This window comes from Aquarana catesbeiana, linkage group LG11, assembly GCF_042186555.1.
Source record: "Aquarana catesbeiana isolate 2022-GZ linkage group LG11, ASM4218655v1, whole genome shotgun sequence".
Taxonomy (NCBI): domain Eukaryota; kingdom Metazoa; phylum Chordata; class Amphibia; order Anura; family Ranidae; genus Aquarana; species Aquarana catesbeiana.
The window spans coordinates 169,221,620-169,240,442 of record NC_133334.1 but is presented as its reverse complement, the minus strand read 5'-3'; the positions used below and the strand labels follow the sequence as shown (position 1 = coordinate 169,240,442).

The window sequence follows — 18,823 nt, the reverse complement described above, 5'->3', positions numbered from 1 at the left end:
ATTTTCGAAAGTGTTGGTTTGTTTGATATGATTTGATATGTTGTAAATGTGAAGTTTTACAATGGAGGTGGGGCAAATTTAAACCAAACCCATATATTGTAGTATTCACTTACACATTACAGGGGAATTGCACGTTCACTTTAAAGGATCATACACTATATAAAACAATTTTTCACTAATTTTATTCATTTATTTTTGGCACATGCGTAGGGGTACATTCACCTAAGGGGCACACATTTAGCTCTTTCCTTCTTTATATTTTTTTACTTTTTATTTTTTTGACCTTCAATTAACACCTACTGTTAATAGGGCAGCGCCAATTCCCCAGATCTCTCCTTTAAATACTTTTAATTAACTCCTATTAGGAATTAATTAAGGGGAGGCTGCAGCCCTTCTAAAATATTTTCCTAAGCGCGGACTTCTAATCTATTATCTCTCGGATGATGATACCCAGAGCCTGGGGGGAGATGTCTGTCGAGAACTTTAAGTCCTGCAGGCTTCTCCCTGTGGCCAAATACCGCAAGGTAGCGACCAACCTCTGCTCCGGAGTGATGGCTTGCCTCATGCAGGTATCCTGCCTGCTGATATAGGGGGTCAGCGAAGCCAACAAACGGTGAAACACGGGGTCCGTCATCCTGAGAAAGTTCCTGAAATCAGCAGGATTATTCTCACGGATCTCACGGAGCAAAGGCATATGAGAGAACTGGTCACGCTGAAGCAACCAATTCTTGGTCCATGAACTCCTCCCCACCCTGTTCATGGACTGGACTTGTGTCAAGGTCAGGACCCCAACACCAAGCCCCCGCACAGCACGAACTCTACGAGGAGTACGCATACGAAACATGGCTAGAAAACGGTCGGCTGCTCAGAACGAAGTAACAGAACGCACTGAAGAACAGCAAGGCCTGTGAAGAGCGACCTGAAAAACAGTAACGAACGAATAAGAATACAATGACTACCTAAAGTCACGCGGAACTTGCTGCACGCTCTGAAGAGCAGATACAAACCCACAAGCACAAACTGAACGGCAAAAAACGATCTGAAAGCCACGAGTCTGAAAAAGCGCGAATCGTCTCTCACCAAACTTTTACTAACACGAGATTAGCAAAAAGAGCCCAAAGGGTGCCGCGCTTGGTTCTGAACCGGCCTTTTCTAGTCTCGTCCTACGTGGTGTACGTGACCGCATGGTTGGCGATCGGAAATTGCGACAACTTTGTGCGACCGTGTGTAGGCAAAACAAGTTTGAGCCAACATCCGTCTGAAAAAATCCTAGGATTTTGTTGTCGGAATGTCCGAACAAAGTCCGACCGTGTGTACGCCCTATAAGGTGAGTGCATACAGCAAAGGGGGAGCGCAAGAGTGCATATGAACACGTTTTTTATTATTTCCAATAAGAATCAGAAGAATGGACTGAATCGGAATAGACTTTTTTTTATTATTTCCAATAAGAATCAGAAGAATGGACTGAATCAGAATAGACATTATGCTTTATTTGATTTAGTGCATGTTAATGCATGAAGATTTCTGCACAGGAGCACTTTAAAGCACTATATTAATCTCTGGTGTTGTACTATTTAGGCACTTTATTTAAACTCTGTTTACATACAGTATATAGGTGGATGCACTTTATATAGATTTATATACAAGTTTCACATGCTGTCATGAGGTATAATCGTATATGATTGCAGTAGATATACATTTTTTTTTAATTTTCATCTATTGAAGGTAACAATAGCACTAGTTTATGTGGTGTTCGCATGATATTATCTGGATAGCGCTGCATTTTATTTGATTGTTTACTTTGTTAGCAGGAGCATATGGGACGTGATCAGTGCTAGCAGCTGTCCAGAATATTATATTGTATATATATATATATATTATATATATATATATATATATATATATATATATATAGTGGCTCACAAGAATTATTTTAATATTGAGAAGGACCTAGACATGTAAGATCTGTGGGATTACCTTTTTATTTTTTTCTATATTCGTTTTGGTTCACATTTTTTTCACCTCCCCTTCACGGTGATATCCCACAGAGACAGTTATACCCACATTACAGGGTTCCAATATTCCTTTCACAGATGATCACAGGTCAATATTTTATCTCCCACCCATGTTTTTTAGGAATACACCTGGATGTCATGCTTGGTCCGCCTTTCCCCTCCCCTTGTGGGGATTGCCTGGGTTTCGCCGCCTCAGCCCCTGTGACGAACGCTCTCTGACACTCCCCTCATGTACAGGGCTGCCAGAATTTCCCTTTCCCATTGAGCTAGTATATAAGTATTAGGATTTTGCCCCTACAATATCTTTTTCTGGAATATGCCCACTAAATATATAAATACTAAATATATATTTTATTTTGGTGTTTTCTTCATGTAGAGTTACAGGATGTTCAGGAAACATGTTAAGATTGTCTTGTTGTTATGAATTTTATCAATTAAATGGTATTAATACTTACATAGTTTACTATGATGGTATGGTACTATGATGAATTAGTCAATATGACTGTTTTTTCCTTATTCCATCATGTCTGTAAATTGTTTCTTGTATTGAATTTTGTTATCATGCAATAAAATTATTATTACGTGTATATATTGATTTTTCTAGTAAATAGCCTCATTTAAAGTCCCCTAGACCTATGTTTTTCCTCCTCCACAGCTATTACCCTTTGTATCTCTTGACTCTCCCTCTTAGATTGTAAGCTCTAACGAGCAGGGCTTTCTGGTTCCTACTGTATTAAATTGTATTGCAATTGTACTGTCTTATTGTACTTATGTTATAAAGCGCTGCGTAAACTGTCGGCGCTATATAAATCCTGTAAAATAATATTAATAATAATATGCCTTTAACCCTTAACATTAATCAAACTCACATTATCTGACAGTCCTGGGTTAAGTCATCTAAGGGAGCTTTCCTCCTAGCTGCCTTTTTTTTCTTTTTTTGTGCACCTGGATACCTACTCCTGTAGATGGCACTTCAACCCTGCTTATGATTAATCCTCAATCAACAGCTGTGTCTCTGAGCGAATGAAAGAGATAATCTTTTTTCCTGCATCCCAGAATTAGGCACTGCATTTCCCTTTCTTTCACCCATTGTCAGAAATCAGCCTACCCTTCCTTCCCAAATCAGAGAACTAGTAGTCAGGACAGTGGGGCCAGGCCAGGGCTGGATCCTGCTGTATGGTAACCCTGATGCCATTGCTAGCTATCAGAGCTGCAGGCTGCCATTAAACTAAGGGGAGCAGGACAATAAAGTAGCATAATTACTGTAGAGCAATTAAAAAGTCTGAAAAGAGGAAGCAGTTGGAGCAGGAGCAGTGGATATCTCTCCTGTTCAGAGCAGAGAAAGTAACTGTATATATGCAGTACACATAAAGTGCACAGTCCAAAAAATGATTCTGGCTCACAACCGTGCAAGTGCTGGTATAAGTCACTGAGTGACTTTGCTGCCAAATGATGAGGAGAAAGGAAAGTGAGTGGTTCATAAGCTGTATTCTTATACTATTGTGTTTTGTTGAGAGCTGACCTGTATGAGCACTTGTGTACAGATATTTAAATTGCTCACGTTGCAACCTAGACAAGCCGTAGATGTGTGGGAGCCTGACCAGCACATTACAACATATGTGTAGGTACATTTGAGAAAAAAAGATCATGTGCTGAATTCTTGATCCCTGCAATGGCTTTTTTTTTCAAACAATACATATCTCGTTTTTGTTGTATATAAAGCAATTACATTTTCTTGTCAGACACCTATTTTGTAAGGACTGGCAATATGTGTAGCAAAACATGTTCTATAATCTCATTCTCACAATAAAAAGAAAGAGGGAAAAAATGACACTAATGCAAATCGTATGGTGCTATAATCCTAGTTACATAGTAGGTGAGGTTGAAAAAAGACACAAGTCCATCAAGTCCAACCTATGTGTGTGATTATGTGTCAGTATTACATTACATATCCCTGTATGTTGTGGTCATTCAGGTGATTATCTAATAGTTTCTTGAAACTATCAATGCTCCCCGCTGAGACCACCGCCTGTGGAAGGGAATTCCACATCCTTGCCGCTCTTACAGTAAAGAACCCTCTACGTAGTTTAAGGTTAAACCTCTTTTCTTCTAATTGTAATGAGTGGCCACAAGTCTTATTAAACTCTCTTCTGCGAAAAAGTTTTATCCCTATTGTGGGGTCACCAGTACAGTATTTGTAAATTGAAATCATATCCCCTCTCAAGCGTCTCTTCTCCAGAGAGAATAAGTTCAGCGCTCGCAACCTTTCCTCATAACTAAGATCCTCCAGACCCTTTAATAGCTTTGTTGCCCTTCTTTGTACTCGCTCCATTTCCAGTACATCCCTCCTGAGGACTGGTGCCCAGAACTGGACAGCATACTCCAGGTGCGGCTGGGCCAGAGTCTTGTAGAGCGGGAGAATTATCGTTTTATCTCTGGAGTTGATCCCCCTTTTAATGCATGCCAATATTCTGTTTGCTTTATTAGCAGCAGCTTGGCATTGCATGCCATTGCTGAGCCTATCATCTACTAGGACCCCCAGGTCCTTTTCCATCCTAGATTCCGCCAGAGGTTCTCCCCCCAGTGTATAGATTGCATTCATATTTTTGCCACCCAAATGCATTATTTTACATTTTTCTACATTGAACCTCATTTGCCATGTAGTCGCCCACCCCATTAATTTGTTCAGGTCTTTTTGCAAGGTTTCCACATCCTGCAAAGTTATTGCCCTGCTTAGCTTAGTATCGTCTGCAAATACAGAGATTGAACTGTTTATCCCATCCTCCAGGTCGTTTATAAACAAATTAAATAGGATTGGTCCCAGCACAGAACCCTGGGGAACCCCACTACCCACCCCTGACCATTCTGAGTACTCCCCATTTATCACCACCCTCTGAACACGCCCTTGTGTTTTCAATCCATGTACTCACCCTATGGTCCATGCCAACGGACCTTATTTTGTACAGTAAACGTTTATGGGGAACTGTGTCAAATCCCATACTAAAACAATATTGTTTGAAAGAGAGAACGGCTAGGACCTCTCCAATTGAGTCCTACCTCTTCCAGAAAAAGGGAATTTAGGACTATTACGGTACCGAAGAGATATGGACAAAAGTATATATAAAATCTTTCAGTTTATTGGAAAATAAGACATTAAAAGGTCCATATATGGACGCACTTATAAGTGAACAATGACATAGTACAAAATTGTTTACAGCAATGTTGACAAGGAAATTGCCCTCCTCCCTCCCTCCTCCCCCCCCCTTCCCCTCTTTCTCCCTTCTCACCCCCCTTTTCCTTCCCCCCTTCTCTTCCACCACATTCATTTTCATTTCATGCACCGAGGTGGTTTTCATATTAAAAAACCCAAGGCTTACAACCACTTATTCTCTTATTTTATACTAGTATTTCCTAAGTGCCCCCCTTGCCCGCCCCCGGGGGAACGCCCGTTGTGGGCGTCTCACAGTGTCGTTCCAGCCCCTTGTGGGCCAAGGTTGGTGAGTGCAATATAAACTAATGATTACTCTCTCCAATGTCAATGTTTTGTATGTTTATACACTCTTATATTCATTATTCTAACATGTAGCTGCTTTTGTAATGTTGTTTTTTTTATCCTGTAGAAAATGTACTAGGACGCCTTCTGAAGATAACCTGCCTTCACTTACCTTTGCGGGCATTATTAACCTAATTTCCTTGTCAACATTGCTGTAAACAATTTTGTACTATGTCATTGTTCACTTATAAATGTGTCCATATATGGACCTTTTAATGTCTTATTTTCCAATAAACTGAAAGATTTTATATATACTTTTGTCCATATCTCTTCGGTACCAAAATAGTCCTAAATTCCCTTTTTCTGGAAGAGGTAGGACTCAATTGGAGAGGTCCTAGCCGTTCTCTCTTTCAAACAATATTGCTTTAAACATTTAAAGGATGATGGTACCTATTAATAATACAATACTCTTTCTCTAATCTTGTGGCATTTACTTGATTATTATAATCCCATACTAGTAAATATCTATTTAATTCTCATAATAAAGGGGCAACAATTATATATTTTCTGAAAGCAAAGACCCACGAGAAAAAAATGTTGATAGTTGCAACTTTTTATGCCACACAATATTTGCACAGTCTTTTTTCAAACACAAATTATTTGGAAAAAATACACTTTTATGAATTTTAGTGTGCACAAACCCAATATAATACCCAATTTTTGGGGGGAAAAAATAAAAAAGATGATGTTACACCAAGTAAGTAGATCCCTAAAAGTCATGCTATAAAATTGCGTACACCCGTGGAACCGTGACAGACAGTGGTATTTAAACAGCTCCATAGGCAATGCTTTAAAAACCTTTACAGGTTACCAGTTTAGGGTTACACAGTAGGTCTGGTGCTAGAATTATTGCTCTCATTATGATATTCGCAGCGATACCTCACATGTGTGGTGTGATCACCATTTACATATAGGTTTACATTTACGTTTACATATACAAATTGATCGATCATTCAACACTGTAACTACATAAACGTTATAGGGAGAAAGAGCTTCTTTTTGGTAGTATCTAATTGCCACTACTATATAAAGTGAAAAAACATTGAAAATGTTGAAAAAAAAAGTTTCCCTTAGTTTCAGTTATAAAACTTTGTAAATAAATAATTTATTTTCATAAATTTAGGCCAAGATGTAATTTGATAATTTAAAAAAAAAAAAAAAAGCAATTAGTATATATATTTTTTAGTCTGTATGAAAGTTATAGTGTCTACAGACTACGGGCGCAGAAGGACAGGGGGAAGCAGATCCAAACAGTACATGTTTCATCAATGTCCATATATCTGAATATACCCATAGTGGAAAGAGGACTTGCACAGTACCAGTGCTCCATTAAATAACCTCAAACTCTGTAGAACAGCAAAGAGCCGTAAGAAGACATAAATCATTAAAAAAAATCAACAAGAACAGAAACAGAAAATGGGGTGGAAATCCCACAACTGGTGGTGTGGAGTATGGTGAGGTTGATAATAGAGATCATACGGGTACAGTACCTAATCTGTGAGAATCTCTAGGGAATAATACATCCAACCGGACCAAATGTCCTTGAATTTGTTGTATTTGTCGTATTGGTCCTTGGTTATATATATCCAGCGTTCTGCCTCCATAGTAGCATCCACCTCCTTCTTCCAGTCTAGAAGGGAGGGGCAGGTGGATTGTTTCCAGAACCTGGGGATCAGGGATTTGGCAGCATTGAGCAAATGAGGTGTAACACTCCCTCTGTATTGCCTTAGGGAGGATGGCGCCCAGTGGAAAAGAAAGTGTAATGGGGAGTACACTATGGGTTAAAGCGTTGTCTTTGTAATCCACAGGGTTATGGCCTCCCAAAAGGTCCTAATCTTGGGGCAGGACCACCAGAGGTGAATAAACATGCCCCCCTGACCACACCCCCTCCAACACCTAACATCCGCTGTCGGAAACATTTGTACTAATCGGGATGGGGTTCTATACCATCTGGAGATAAATTTAAATGAGGATTCCTGGGTTCGAGAGCTGATCGATGAGGAATGGGTAAGTTTAAATATTCTCTGAACCTTGGGGGGCGTAAACTCCTGACCCAATTCCCTCTCTCATTCCCTAATATAATACGGAACCCCTGTGTTCTGTAAACCCAGCACTAAGTGGTACATTTGAGCCAGTAAGTGGGCAGATCCTGGGAAATTCACACACAGGGATTCAAAGACAGTAAGGGTATCTAGGGATTGCAAAGGAGGTTGCAGTTTGTGGAGGAAGCTAACCATCTGGAGATATCTCCAGGCTGCAAATGGAAGAACTCCAAAAGATGACAGAAGTTTGGCCAGCTGCAATAAAGTGCCTTGTGAGGCAAATTTCGCGCAGGCAACCTTACCATCAGAGCCCCAATTTCCAAAGAAGCCCCACTCTTCCCCTGATGGGAACCAGGAAAATCCCCCCAGGAGAGCCAGGAGGGACGTCTGGGGGGCATATTGACCCATCCTATTCAGTCGGTCCCAGATAGCTAGGATAGATCGTGTCAAGGAGGAAGTCCAGTCAGATAAGCCCCTGGAATCAGGGGGAATCCATGGGGCCCCCGCTGGATTCCTACCCACAAGGGTCTTCTCCAGTGGAACCCAGAGCTTTTTTGCAGAGTCATGATGCCAGTTCAGGATTCATACAAGTAACATTGCTTTATAATTGAGGGCCATGTCAGGGATACCGACTCCACCGTCTGGTTTAGACCTGCGTAAAAGATCATAGGCCAGTCTGGGATGTTTATCCTGCCAAACGAACGCCCGACACAATCTTTTAAAAAAAAATTGTGGGAGAGAAATCGGTGCAGTATGTAGGAGGTAAATCTTAAGGTCACTAACCCTTCCGAACCAGGTAAGCGGTAGACTACTCCAAGTTTTGAAGTCTTTTACAATCCCTGTCAGTAATTTACCAAAATAAAGATCATATAAAATTGTCGGATCGGAGGAGATGTGAGTCCCTAAGTACAGTATGGAATCTTTACGCCATATAAAAGGGAAGGACTACTGTAAAGGAGGAACCCATAGCAGGGGGCACATGGATAGGCAGGAGTTCCGATATACCAAAATGTATTTAGAAGTTTGAGAGATACCCAAACTTTCGTACCTTAGTCATCAATACTGGTAGGGCAATATGGGGATTCGAGAGGTAGAATAGCAAATCGTCCACATAGGCTGAGAGTTTATGTTCCACGTTGCCTCGCACCGTGTGCAAAAAGGGTTCTAGTACCAGGGCAAACAACAGCGGGGAAAGCAGACACCCCTGCCTAGTCCCATTGCGTATGGGACTAGGCGTAAGGGGCTCGGAAAGTACCCCATTCACTTTTACCCAGGCCATAGGGTCACGATACTAAGAGTATACCTAACCCATCATAAGGTCTCCTACCCCATCTCGTGTAATATTGTCAGCATGTAGACCCAATTGACCCTGTCAAAGGCTTTCTCGGCGCCCATCGAGACAACCACACATGGTCCTTGCTCCGGTGCACGTTGTGCCCAACGAAGAATATGCAATGCCCTAATCGTATTGTCTCTCGCTTCTCGGCCCACCATGAAACCTGTCTGGTCAGGATGGATCAAAGCTGTTACACCTGATGGAGGGAACATAGCAATAGTTTAACATGCTTGATGGGTAAATAAATAAAAATACAGTGCTAGAAATTTAAATAAGCAAAAAGCTGCAACAAAAACCCATAAAATATCCTTATGTTGTAAATTAAATAATAAAAAATATATATATGTTGCACTAAAACGTGAACAATGACACATAGAGTGACACAATATGCAAATATAAAATACCACATACGTGATTAAACAAAAATTGTCCATGTGTATGAATCAATAGAAAAAAATTTAGTGAAAAAAACACAGTGAGTGAAAAAATAAATGAATATAGACAACTAAGTCCAATATAAGATATTAGTTCCAGTGCCCATCAGCTTTCACTGTAGTTAAGGGATAGAATATCTTGTTTGGAGAAGAGCAGATTCTATAAGTGAGAATCCTTACCAAAGCGAGTGGACCCCCTTGAGAGCGGAGTCACAAGCGCAAGGGGATTAAGCCCTCTGCAGGGATGGATGGATCTCTAATACCTCTAGCACCTCTGACGTCTTCCGATGGTAAATGAGGGATCGCTTCAACAAGGAGCGGTGTGAAAATAACACAAGCGGCAGGTTCTCCAGTCTCTAATTGAACAAACACTTGGGGAATATTAGGAGAGGCTTTAAAGGTCATCCTGTTTCTAGACACTATCTAGAAGTGCACCATCAAAATCCTAAGGGTACCTCTCTGATAGGGATAGACAAGCTTAAATTACCGTGGAGAGGCAGACCGAAGAGGAGGGCTATTTCCAAACTCGAAATGAGTTGGATATACAAAATGAGATGTCTTAGACCCTTTGGCCTAAACGTTGATATAGAAATTAATGCCTTCATTGACAATGCCTGAGTTAGGACAAAATCATGCATTTATGTGAACATTATTGTTTATTATGCTAATGTTATTAATTATGGCATCTTGTGATTGTAATTCTAATTGTACTCTCCATTCTGGTACATGCACCTCTGGAGAAAACCCGGTCTCGATATGAAGGTTTAAAATCTATATTTGGTCTTTTTTACTTCCTTTTTTTTTCTCCTATTTTAAACCCAAAAATCTAAAAATCTAAAATCTAAAATCATTTAAGTTCATTTTTTTTCCTCATTAATGTACACACAGCACCCCATATTGACAGAAAAACACAGAATTGTTGACATTTTTGCAGATTTATTAAAAAAAGAAAAACTGAAATATCACATGGTCCTAGGTATTCAGACCCTTTGCTGTGACACTCATATATTTAACTCAGGTGCTGTCCATTTCTTCTGATCATCCTTGAGATGGTTCTACACCTTCATTTGAGTCTAGCTGTGTCTAATTATACTGATTGGACTTGATTAGGAAAGCCACACACCTGTCTATATAATACCTTACAGCTCACAGTGCATGTCAGAGCAAATGAGAATCATGAGGTCAAAGGAACTGCCCGAAGAGCTCAGAGACAGAATTGTGGCAAAGCACAGATCTGGCCAAGGTTACAAAAAAATTCTGCTGCACTTAAGGTTCTTAAGAGCACAGTGGCCTCCATAATTCTTAAATGGAAGACATTTGGGACGACCAGAACCCTTCCTAGAGCTGGCCGTCCGGCCAAACTAAGCTATCGGGGGAGAAGAGCCTTGGTGAGAGAGGTAAAGAAGAACCCAAAGATCACTGTGGCTGTGATCCAGAGATGCAGTTGGGAGATGGGAGAGAGTTGTAGAAAGTCAATCATCACTGCAGCCCTCCACCAGTCGGCACTTTATGGCAGAGTGGCCCGACGGAAGCCTCTCCTCAGTGCAAGACACATGAAAGCCCGCATGGAGTTTGCTAAAAAACACCTGAAGATCCTAGTGACCTTATTGATTCAGTAGATATTGAAGCCCTGTTGGAGGCTCATATCTCCAAAGAATCATCTCCCTCGTTAGGTACAAAGACATTTTTAAAAAGTCTGACAAATTTCCCTCTTTTTCTGGTAATCCCAACTTAGTGGCTTTTATAGCCTCAACTACAGTAGAAATTTGCAAATTAAAACCATTCTCGCATTGTAGCAATCTCACCAAAGATGAACATGCTGCATTAGAATCTTTAAAAAAACAGTACTCCCTAACAATTAAACCATCTGACAAGGGAGGAAATATTGTCATTATGACCAATGAGCAATATGTAGTAATGTGTCGAAAAGTTGTTGCCAACAAATCTTGGTACAAACCAATCTCAAAAAGCATTACTGATAAATTCAATGATGCTTTTTATGACCTGGTAGATGGTGCCTTCTGTAATGGGGCCATTGACAAGGATGTCTGGGAATATATTAAAACACCTTACCCTCGCATTCCTACTCTATACTGTCTCCCCAAAACACATACAAATGCAAAGAGTCCTCCAGGACATCCCTTTATCTCAGGCAGCAGTTCTATAACTGAAAATTTAAGTAAATTAATTGACAGTCACCTCAGACCCTTCGTTGCTGGTCTGTCTTCATACATCAAAGACACCATCCATTTATTACAAAATTTAGAAGGATTACAGATTTCACCTCACACCTTTCTGGTTGCTATTGACGTAGAAGCCTTATATACCTCCATTCCCCATCACCTCGGTCTTTCAGCAATAAAACACGTCATATCACAATCTCACAAAGATGATCGCAAATTAAATTACTTTCTATTGGAAGCGTTAGGTTTTATTCTGACCCACAACATTTTTTTGTTTGATGGATCCCACTACCTCCAGGTACAGGGGGTTGCGATGGGAACTTGTTGTGCCCCATCATATGCCAACCTGTACCTGGGGGAGTGGGAGCAGTCTCTTCTGGCTGATGAAAATTTATTGTCCTATACTGCCCATGTTGCAGCATGGTTCAGATATATAGATGATGTACTGATGGTGTGGGATGGCACACCAGAGAACTTGCAAGCTTTCATATGTGCGATGAATAATAATGCATTTAATCGTCATTTCACCATGACTTTTAGTGACACATCCATTACATTCTTGGATTTAAACATCATGAAATCGGCAGATGGTTCACTCTCCACTGGTCTCTATTGTAAAGAGACCACTGGGAACACTATTTTGCATGCGTCCAGTTCGCATCCTGAGCCCCTGGTTCTGTCCATTCCTTATGGGCAGTACCTTAGGCTCAGACGCAACTGCTCTACAGAAATTGAATTTATTTATTTATTCGAGAGGCAAATTTACTTAAAAATCGTCTTCTAGACCGGGGATACTCATCTACTTGCCTTAAAAAGGCTTTTAGACGTGCACGTGGTCAAATGAGACATGATATACTATTCTCCAAGAAAACATCTGACACTCCAAAAGCCGTCACCAGACTGATAACCATTTACAATAAACAGCATAAAGCTATCAAACAAATTTTACAAAAACATTGGCTTCTACTACAAATTGATCCAAGTTTAAAAACTCACATATCAGCAACACCTACTATTACCTTCAGACGTTCATTAAAGGACCATTTGGTCAAAAGGGAATATACAGGTACCTTTCGATCAGATATCTGCAAAAGACCTGGTACTTTTAGGTGTGGTGGGTGCACAGTCTGTCGCTATATGAACACACAACCACAATTTATATTACCGAATGGAAAAATGCATAGACCTAAATACTATGCTAATTGCAAAACGTCTGGAGTGATTTATCTATTAACCTGCCAATGCAGATGTTTTTACATTGGCAAAAATTAAATTAGAATTTTCTAAAGAGCAGCACGTCACATCACCAGCATGAAATATGCGAACCCGGACCTCCCTCTGTGGCGACATGTACGAGATCATCATGCGGGTAGATTCCCCCATGTTTCATTCACCATCCTCAATCGGGTCCATCCAGACACTAGAGGTGGTGACTGGAACAAGATTTTGCTCCAGAGGGAGGTCCGATGGATTGCTGACTTAAATGCAACTTAATTTCCAGGACTCAATACACAAAGCAATATATATTATATATATAATTTGGCAATATACTCATGGCCATTCTGTCCTATTCGCTGTGGCTCAGTTCATCCCCGCCCGGCGCATGGGGGCCCGTCCTCTCCCCCCCTTCTTGTGGGGTGGATGACGGGCCCTTGTTATGTTGCATGCCCTACCAGTCCTTGAATTCTTGGGCTGTTGTGTTTTGCGACTGTTTGCGCCGGAGGGCTAGACCTGCATGACGCCTTGCCGCTGTCCCGCAGCGGCCTGGCGCTGTGCGATTCTCACCCTGGGGGTCATTTATGATGTCCCCGCTAGCTCTTTCCACATGAATGAGGGCCACCCTCTGTTTATGCTAATAAAGCACTGTTATGCCACGTACACACAGTCGGACTTTTCAACTACAAAAGTCCGACAGCCTGTCCGACAGACTTTCGACAGACTTGCGGTGGACTTTCTAATGAACGGACTTGCCTACATTCGATCACACAAAAGTCCGACAGCCTAGTACGCGGTGACGTACACCAAGTCCGACGAGACTATAAAACGGACGTTCAATAGCCCGTACAACACCCTTTGGGCTCCTTCTGCTAATCTCGTGTTTATCTCGTGTTAGTAGAAGTTTGGTGAGAGACGATTCGCTCTTGTGAGACTCGTATTTTTCAGTTCGTTTTAACTGTTGTTCAGTCTGTTCTTGTGAGGTTTGTATCTGCTTTTCAGTGCGTGTGGTCAGTTCGCATTGAGCAATCAGTGTTTTATTGTCCACTCGTTGTTGATTTTCAGGTCGCTCTTCACAGGCCTTGCTGTTCTTCAGTGCGCTCTGTTAAGTGCGTTCTGACCAGCCGACCGATTTGAAGCCATGTTACGTGTACGTACTCGTTGTAGAGCTCGTGCATTGTATGTGCTTGGTGCTGTAGTTCATTCTTCAGCTCAAGACCAGTCCATGAACAGGGTGAGGAGGAGTTCATGGACGAAGAATTGGTTGCTCCAGCGTGACCGATTCTGTCACATGCCATTGCTCCGTGAGATCCGTGAGAATAATCCTGAGGATTTCAGGAACTTTCTCCGGATGACAGACCCCGTTTTTGACCGTTTGTTGGCTTTGCTCACCCCTTATATCAGCAGGCAGGATACCTGCATGAGGCAAGCCATCACTCCGGAGCAGAGGCTAGTCGCCACCTTGCGTTACTTGGCGACGGGGAGAAGCCCGCAGGACCTTAAGTTCTCGACAGGCATCTCCCCCCAGGCTCTGGGGATCATTATCCCGGAGACCTATTCTGCCATCATTCAGGTCCTGCAGAAGGACTATATTAAGCTAAGAATTGTTATCCTTTATTAGCATCACATGTTATTTTATTTAATGTTTGATAATGTAATGTATTTCTTTACTCAAACACTACTTACCATCATTGCAATATAGTGTGAATGTCCCCTTTTTGTCCTCATGCATGCTGTAATCTTTTAATGCTCTTAAATCTCATTAACTCGATTTACAATCCCCTCCCCCCCTACAATTCATCCAAATAGCGTGTGTGTCATTAACTCGATTTACAATCCCCCCCCCCCACAATTCATCCAAATAGTGTGTGTGTCATTAACTCGATATACAATCCCCTCCCCCCTAATAATTTGGTATAATGTTCTGTGGGGTTGATTTACAAAAAAGCAAATATATGTTGCACTTTGCAAAATGCATTTGCACTCTGCAAGTGCATTTTCTCCAGGGCTTTAGTAAATGAGCAGAAGCTCTGTTGATTTCCATCATCCAATCATGTGAAAGCCACAAAGTTTTTGGATTAATTGCCCTTGCATGTGATTGGGTACTCCTTGCAACATGAAGCCTTTACCTTTCCTCATTTACTAAGCTCTGGAGCAACTGCACTTGCAGACTGCAACAACTGCACTTTTCAAAGTGCACAGTCTTGTAGCCTTTAGTAAATCAAACCCTGCGTGTTCTTAAACTTGATTTATAATTTCACCCCCCCTAAAATTTAACAATGTGCCATCAGAGAGGGTGAGCAATCTGATAAGTAGGCCTTTAGATATTATTTATTAAAAAATATTTCAATTATTAATGTTATACTGATGCTGGGCAATAATGTTTTAAGTGTAATGTTCTTGCAATGTTCTTTTCAAAATTACTGATTTTTTGTTTCTTGTTTGATTCCCCAGTTTTCTTCAACGCCACAGGAATGGCAGACTGTGGCATCCCATTTTGGGACTTTCTCAACTGTGGAGGGGCTATAGATGGGAAACACGTCTACATCGTGCCACCACCATACTATTTTAATTAAAACGGGATCCATAGTATTGTCTTAATGGTGGTGGTGTCGGCACAATATAAATTTCTATATGTGGACGTGGGGAAGAATGGCCGGATGTCAGATGGAGGAGTATTTGCCCAGACAGAGTTCTACCAGCGTCTCCAGAGTGGTGGCCTGGGATTGCCACCTGATGCCAATAATGTGGAAGGACTCCCCTTTGACTTCATAGCAGATGAAGCCTTCGGTCTGAGCAAGCACCTCATGAGGCCATTCCCCCAAAGGGCCCTCACCCCGGAGAGGAGGGTTTTTAATTTCCGGCTGGCCAGAGCGAGAAGAGTTGTGGAGAATGCTTTTGGGATTCTGGCCAGCCGGTTCCGCCTGTTTCAGACAGCTATAAACATGGCGGCATACAAACTGGATTACATTATTCTAGCGTGCTGCATCCTGCACAACTTTTTAAGAAAACATTCCAACAATTATATTTTATCAGTTGGGCCTGAGGCCGGACTTATTAGTGAGAATCCTCTGACGGGCCTGGATACTGTCCGTACTGGCTTGGCCCCCCAAAGTGCCCGTCAAGTTCAGGATCAATATGTAGATTATTTTATGGGTGGGGGGCCATTGCAATGCCACAGAATATTTAATTTTTTAAAATAAAAAATCTTGATCAGATCAAATCTTGAATTATATTTATTGCTTGCCTTTCTTTTTGGCTTTCTCCTAGGTTATCCTAGAGCACTTGTAGTGCCAAGTGTATTTTCCTTTAGTAAATAAGGACCATTGTCACTGTAAACAACTAATAACTTACAAAACTGATATTGAGCATTGAAAGAAGAAGCCACACATCTTGTTCATTACTAACAGATGTTTTATTAATCTGTGCACATTCACTTGTGCGTTTGTAAAAAATGGTGATTGTCAAATATATATATATATATATATATATATATATATATATATATATATATATATATATATATATATTTCTAATTTTTTAACAATATAATTAGGTTTAAGCTTTTTACATTATTTTATATTTTTTGGTTTTAACAAACAGGCCTCAATATTAATATATATATTTAAAAAAAAAAAAACAGTCCTCTATATATATTTTATTTTTTATTTTTTACAAACAGGCCTCTATATTTTTTTTATTTTTTACAAACAGGCCTCTATATTTTTTTATTTTTTTTTACAAACAGGCCTCTATATTTTTTAATTTTTTTTACAAACAGGCCTCTCTCGCTCTCTCTCTCTCTCTATATATATATATATTTTTTTTTTTTTTTTTTTTACAAACAGGCCTCTATATTTTTAAATTTTGTTTAAAAAAAAAACAGTCATTTTTTAATTTAAAATTTTGGGAAACAGGCATAGAATTTTAATATTATAAAAGAAAAGGCCCAGAATGGGGTCAGCAAACAAGGAAATGAAGAACATGATCGATGTTTTTTTTGTTGAAAAAGGGAATTTGGATTCTTCCCAAAACATCGATCATGTTCTTCATTTCCTGCTGCATACTATCCAGCCGATTACGCATTAAATCAATATCCCCATTCCAGGCCATTAGCTGTCCAATTAGGCGTTGTGCACTGTCTGTGCTAAAAGGGTCAACCAGACCTAAAATTGAAGGAAAAAAAGATGTGTTTAGAAATATGCAGCCATACATAGATTACCTTACCATAAGCTGGTGTGTCAGACACTCACCTGGTGGGGTGCCCATGTCGCCCACCTCTCCTTCCTCAACATCCTCTGTGGGGCTTGGGCTGATTTCCCAAATATATATATATACACATATAATATACATGTATATATCTATATATCTCTTTCTCTCTCTCTCTCTCTCTCTCTCTCTCTCTCTATATATATATACATACACATATAATATACATATCTATATATAGATATATCTATATATATAGATATATAGGTGTGTGTATATATATGTAACGATGTTTAGTAAGATTGTTTAAAACGATCTAAACTCGTACGTTAAAGAAAAGCAGATGGAGCAGTATACAAGGTAATAAACAGAATATGAACACACGACAAGTACTTACTTTTTTTAAGCACTTTACGGATCCGTCTGTACTGATCCGGCTCCCGGAGTTTGAGGTTGGACCATCTTTTCCGAATCTGATCTTTCGAGCGCCGTACCCCAAACGAAGATGCAATGTCTTCACTACCTTCGCCATTATTTTGGCTTTTCGGAAATTAGGCCGGGTGTACGGTCCATACTTCCCATCATAGTAATTTTTTCGCAAAATTGCCACCATCTCCACCATCTCTTTAAAGGCCATATTGGAGGCCTTAAATTTCTGTTTCCCAGATCGAGACATTCCGGGTTCTGGGCTTTCGTCACTACCTGAGGTAGTACACACCTGATATGTCTCCGCCATTGTTCCTCCTACTATGCACCGTAGAGAGAAGGGGCGGAGAATATTCGGTAAAAAAGAACATCAGGGGTGGGCGACGCAGGCGGAGTTTCACGCATGCGCAGTGTATAAAAAGAGTTATTACGTATGTGTCGTATGTACGTTCTGTGCGTAGAGACAAGGGGTGGAGAATATGCTTTAAAATAGAACGTCAGGGGCGGGCGACGCAGGCGGAGTTTCACACAAGCGCAGTGTATAAAAAAGAGTTATTACGCATGTCTCAAACATACGTTCTGTGCGTAGAGACAAGGGGGCTGAAAATATGCATAAAAAAGAATGTCATGGGCGGGCAAAGCAGGCGGAGTTTCGCGCATGCGCAGTGTATAAAACGTTATTACGTATTGTGTCGTACGTACGTTCTGTGTGTAGATCGTACGACACAATTTATCCTAAGAACGCCATAAACTAAGGTAATTTTAATTTTTTATTATTTTTAACTTTGTAGCAAGCAGCCTATATGGCTTACAGATTGATGAGGCCTATGTTGGGATAAGATGATGAGGGTTTAGCTGAAACATAAGTGTTTTTGTCTTGTGTCTATCTTGTACAGAAAACATGAATGCCACATTTAACCACTTGACGACCGCCTCACCCTGATTTACATCGGCAAGGTGGCACGGACAGGCAAAATCACATACATATACGTGATTTGCCTTCCGCGGGTGGGGTGCCAGAGGCGGTCGTCTTTTGTGCCCCGGCGATCGGAGGTGAGGGGGAGGCCATCCGTTCGTGGCCCCCCCTCGCGATCGCCGCCGGCCAATGAGAACATTCCTTTGCTGCTGTATGCTAAACAGCAGCAAAGGAAATGATGTCATCTCTCCTCGGCTCGGTAATTTCCGTTCCGGCCCGAGGAGAGAAGACAGGTATGTGAGTGCACAACACACACACACAGTAGAACATGCCAGGCACACTAAACACCCCGATCCCCCCCCCCCCCGATCCCCCCCCAATCACCCCCCCCCCCCCCCCCCCCGTCACCAGCAGTTTTTTTTTTTTTTTTTTTCTGATTACTGCATTGGTGTCAGTTTGTGACAGTTACAGTGTTGGGACAGTTAGTATTACCC

At 40.9% G+C, this 18,823-nt stretch overlaps 1 protein-coding gene across 1 annotated transcript in view; it reads right to left on the bottom strand.

Moving 5' to 3' along the window:
- Positions 1 to 18,823, bottom strand: part of NRN1L (neuritin 1 like) — an 806,791-nt gene that overhangs the window by 723,280 nt on the left and 64,688 nt on the right. The window lies entirely within an intron of this gene.